Genomic DNA, 5,688 nt, shown 5'->3' with positions numbered 1-5,688 from the left:
CAATAAACAGGAAATGAGTTTCCAGGACCCACCACTGAGCATGAAATTAACTCCATGGTGGCTGGTCCTCTTGGCTAATCTGAACCCAATGCTGGCCTTTGACAGGGTTTTCTCCACACCATGGTCTTTGCTCGTTACTGGTCCTCACTACTGTGACGAGCTGCCATCCTACATGCCATATCCTCTTCTAATATCAAACTTCGAAAAACAAAAAGGGGGTCATATGAAATTATTTCATTTATACCAAATTTGCATAATCTCAGATTAATTCACTTCTAGGTGGTAACATGTATTCACTGATCAATTTTAAAATTTTAAAAAGGGAACAAACAAATGAAGGAGCTAAAAATCCTAAAATCTAAGGGAAAAAATAGGCATGGGGGACACAAATAAATCTAAGAATTATGAAATGATTAAGGGAAAAGAGAGATCATAGGAACTCAAAAGAAAGGCTGGGTGCTTCAGGCCTGCAGAGGGAAGCAGCATCTGAGCGTGGCCAAAGACAGATGGGTGTGGTGGATTAAAGAATGCCATAAATTCCCTGATGCCCTGCCATTGAGAAATGGGGTCTCTGCCCATCCATTGAATGCTGTTATGTTTTATGGCTGCTTTGACCAATAGAATGCAATGGCATCCACTTGTGAGAGTTTCCCTGTCCAAGACCTTAAGATCCTGGCAGCTCACTCTTTGTCTTTTGGAACACCTCATCTTGGAATTCGTCTTCTGGAACACCTGTTCTTGGAATTTCTTTCCCAAAATGCCACATAGGAGAGGCCACATGCAGGTACTTCAGTTGAGTCCAGCCTTCCAGCCATCCCTGCCATGGCACCAGACAGAACTGTGTGTGATTCTTCAGGCTGGTCCGTCTGCCAGCTGAGTGCTGCAGGAGAGCTCCCTCAGCACCACATGGAGCAGAAGAACCACCCAGCTGAGCCCTGCTCAAATTTGTGAACTACAAAACTGCCGACTATAATGAAATAATTGTTTTGAAACAGTGACCGCGTAACTGAAAAAGTAACTAGTAGACATGAGGTACCAACTCGAGGGTGGGAATTGGGTAAGTGAAGCCAAGAAGCTATGAATCAAGAAACGAGTTTTGGGGAAACTACAGTAAGTATAAGGGAAAATAATAGTGTTGCACATGTATAAAGGCTAAAGAAAGAGGCTGAAACTCACGTGTAGGTTACTTTATAGGTTATGGGGTGCCACTAAGACCCTATATTTTAACTTTATTATAGAAATTTATAAACACATAGAAGCAGAAAATAGAATAATGATCCCTGATTATCTTGCTTTGTCTGAGATACTATAATAAAACACCATAAACTGTGTTCCTTATAAACAACAGATACTAATTTCCTCAGCTCTAGGAAGTCCAAGATCAAGGCATCAGCAGATTCAGTGTCTGATGAGGGCTCCATTCTTAGTTCCCAGATACCACCTTCTCACTGTGTCCTCCCATGGTGGAAATGCTGTGGGAGTTCCCTGGAATCTCCTTTATAAAAGCGCTAATTCCATTTATGAGGACTTTACCACCATGACCTCATCATCTCACAAGACCCCCACCTCCTGGGGCATTAGGATTTCAACATGTGGATTTGGGAGGGGGGGCACAAGATTCAGACCATAGTAAGTGTACACTTCACAACTGGGGTCCAGCACTGCATAAATGGTTTCCTGGAAAAAAAAAGGTTTATTAATGTCAATCATTTCCTGAAATATTTTAAGGCAAGTCCCATACATTGTATCATTTTACTCCAGAATGTAGTCCTAACAGATAAGTGGTTTAAAAAGTAACCACAATACCATTTTCACACCTACAAAAAAATTCATGATCTAAAACGAAGATCACTGTTGGCTTTGTCAACTTGGATGTGGCACCGCGTAGGTCTATGGTCTCTGGGGCCTCTTGTGACTGGTGGCGATTCCACACCAGACGCTGTCCTCTGTCCTGTGCTGTGTTTCCTGCAGAAATTCCCAGGTGTGCTCAGCTGATGGCACCCCTATGGGATGATTCACGTCACATGCTCCTCTGCCCAGGTGGTGTCTCAGAAGCTTGACAGTGTGTGACATGGCTGTGGGGTGGACTGGGATCTGCCCAGAATGAGTGAGCACTGGGCCTGGACTGTGAGGCTGGGGAAAGGAAGACCGCCCACAGTAGAGGAGTACTAGGGTCATGACACAGAGGCAGGAGGGGAGGTGGGTCATGATCACAATTCTTAACATTTACTGAATGCTAAATGTATACGAGGTTCTATCCACGTGGCCTTTTCTCTATATGCTAGACGATACTTCCCCCATTTTACAGACCCAGGCCTAGAGAGGAGAGGTGATTTATGATCACAGGCAGTAGGTGATGCAGAAAGAACAGGAATTAAAGGACTTTGTCCCTGCTAAATCACAGAAATGAGGTCCCTGCATTTGGTGTGGCTTATGAGGGGAGAAAATATGTGTCTCATTAAAGGCAGGTAAAGACTGAGGGGAAGAGGTAAGTTTTGGTGGGAGAAAATGAGCTGAGCTTCTCACATAACCACTGAGCACCACTCACATCAGATACGCTTTCTTCTCTCCTCCTCTTCCTTCTCCTCTTCTTTGTCTTTTCTTATTGAATTACAGACTCGTGAGCTCTACTCAAGACCTAGTAGATCAGATTTCCAGCAGTATAACCCAAGAAACCATGCAAATAAACTCCTGGGGATTTTCAGGCCAAATTTTAAAAACAATGGAGTACAGAATCAGACCAGATTTACAGAGAGGGCCTTGTATGTGGGAGGATGACAAAACATTTTTTTTCACGGCCTCACATGTTTGGAAAGTGCTCTACCACTGAGCTACATTGACACTGGGCTGAATCTGCCAGCATCTTGATCTAGGTCTTCCTGTCTCCAAAACTGTGGGAAATTAATTTCTGTTATTTATAAGCCACCCAGTCTGTGATATTTTGTTAGAGCAGCCTGAACAGATTAAGACGCTGAGCAAATACTGTTGAGCAAATACGTAAATGAAAGACAATTCATTTAGCAGTTCCTAGGGTCTCTCAGCAGAACACCGGAGAACCTCTAAGGTAGAGTGAATTGCCCCCTGCTACAGGACACTTGTGGTTTACCAGCAGAGCTGTTTCCTCATGTGGAACTTGGGGGACACTATCGAACTCAGAACCTCTTAATTAAAGAAGTACCCATAAGGGTTAGGACCTAAACTCTCCTCTAAAATTGTGAGACATAAAAGAAATCTTCCAAGAATGGGACCAGAATAACCCCAGACCAGCTCAAATGAGAAGGCATGAAAAATGAGAATGATATAGGCAACGAGAGAGCCCTGTGCCCAATTTTCTTGGTGGTGGTAAAATGGGGCTCATGATGTATATGACAAGAAGCGTGGGGCCCAAGGCATTTTTCTCTGAAATGCTATCCAGGCAAAGGTGTTCACTGAGCATTTTGAGAAGCAGATATTGACATGGAATTAAACTGAATTGGGTTAAACTGATACAGGCATAATTCCTACCCTTTAACATGCCTTCTCATTAATGAATGTTTTCCAGTTGGTAACTATGATTCTTTAAGAGTATTTTTTTTTCTTTTTATAACACTGATGAAATGTTTCGGAAGAGGATTGTTCCAAACTGCACTGTTGTGTTGCACATGGAAACAGCGGCTGATCGGGTTGTTTCTCAGTCATCATGGTGCATTTGACTGCTGTGCTTTTCCCTATGATGATCTATTCCAACAAAAGCATTACTATAGAGGGCATTCATACCCTTGGTAGCGTTGGAGAGTTCAGTAATTATTTTGGATGTGTCATGTCCCACTTAACTGGGGTCTATAAAGTCTCCCACAAACCATTCTTGTTTTGCTACTGAACATTGGGGCCCCAGGGGATACCTAGTAGATCCTTTATATCAAATGGCAATCATTTTCACTTTTTTTAGAAAGTATGAACTTAGCTTTGACAAGATTTACTTGAAGTACAATCTTCTCATCACTGCTGTTCCATGGAGAATATGGCTGCTCTGTTGGTCCCCACACCCACCAATGTCAGCTTAAGCAGGTTGTACCTGGCAGGTGAATTCCTTCCCTGGGGAAAGGAGACAAGGTCTAATTCTCAAGAAATAGTCTTATCACCTTATTTGTAGCTATTTAAAACTCTTTTTCTGTGGGAGCCTTGATGGTCTCATCAATTCAATATATGACTCAAAATAATAATCAAGGTTTTTTTTTTAAAAAATATAGACCATGGAAACTGAGATTTGATGTTTATTTTTATCTTTAAGTCTTACAACTATGTGAGTTAATTAATGCTGACTTTTTGCCCCTTCGAATCTTTGAATTAACAAAACAAAAACAAAAACAAAATCCCAACAAAACCACCGGTCTGCACTTTTAACTGTCAGTGGGAAGGGAGGGGTTGAGAGGATAAGAAATGTTAAGTGTGATGCTAAAAGATGGAGAAAGAAAAATCTTCCAGGAAGGTGGCTCCTAACCTCATTTTGATTTTCTTCCTAGTGGATAAATTTCTTGTCCTCAGGCGAAATTAAATCTATACCCAGTTGCTTTTCATAAATTTGGTCTCCTGAAGGGATTACCAGCATTCTCTAAGATTCTTGATGTGTCATGTTTTCTTTCTGCTTCTCTCTGGTACTGCAGGCTGTCTGTCTGTACCCTCTGGAGTCATTGTCCTGTCACTCTGAGGCTCACTAAGCACTTTTCTTCTTTAGTTGCCCCCATCTGTCTTTGTGAACTCACGTTAACAGACTTTTTTCCCCCTCCTGCCTGCTAGAGAAAGGCAACTGCATAACATGGAGAGCTCATTACAGGGAGAGGTGCCAAGCACTCAGCCACTGGGAGGTTTAAAAAACAAGAAAGTCAATGAAGATCACAGGTCATCAGCTGCCTCTCAGGCAGATCTCAGATGGGAAAGACTAATTTCCCATCACCATCATTTGGGAGAAGAAGTCTAGAGAGAGCTGAGGTGACCTAGGAGAGGCCAGCAAGGAATTTAGGTTTGCTTTTGTTTGTTGCTGTGGGGTAGGTGGAACCCAGGGCCTTGACAGGCTAATCCAAAGCTCTACCTTTGCGCACGCTCCAGCCCAGTCCTACTTGGCTTCTCGGTGTCCTCCACAGTGAACAGGTCTGGAACCGGGTTGGCAGTTGGCATTCTCATCACTGCCCTTTCACACAGCCGGCTTAGGGGGCCTGGAAAACAGGGCCCAAAGGGGAGCCCCAGCTCTGCTAAGGGCTGCTGCCTCAGAGGCTCTGGTTTCTCAGAGGAGTGGCTAGATGTTTTCCTGAGCTGCAGCTCTGGACCCAGACTGAGGAGTCTTTCATATATCACAAGACACAGCACCGCCAAAGCCATCTTTAAATGCAGCTCAGGAATGAAGGAAATTCCAGAGGTGACCTTCCAAGCCAAGGCAGGAAGGAGCAGGGTCTGGAGCCCAGACAGAACCGAGATGGGGAAGCTTATAGAAAAAGATTTGTGCCCAGCAGGAACCACAGAGCAGTCTGAGCTGCTGGGAGGGCGGGGAGAGTGGGGTTGAGGCGGTGTCCGGAGCCCCTGGAGCCTGGCTGGCAGGTGGGCATCCCGTGGATGCCTTCTGCCCCTCCCTGGCTGGGGGGAACCTAACTGGTCTTCACAGTTTTGCAGCGGGCTGTGCACGCCACTGGGCTCTCTGTTCCAGCGAGTCTCACC

This window comes from Ictidomys tridecemlineatus, chromosome 12 (assembly GCF_052094955.1).
Source record: "Ictidomys tridecemlineatus isolate mIctTri1 chromosome 12, mIctTri1.hap1, whole genome shotgun sequence".
NCBI classification, from domain to species: Eukaryota; Metazoa; Chordata; class Mammalia; order Rodentia; family Sciuridae; genus Ictidomys; species Ictidomys tridecemlineatus.
Note: the sequence above shows the minus strand (reverse complement) of the source record.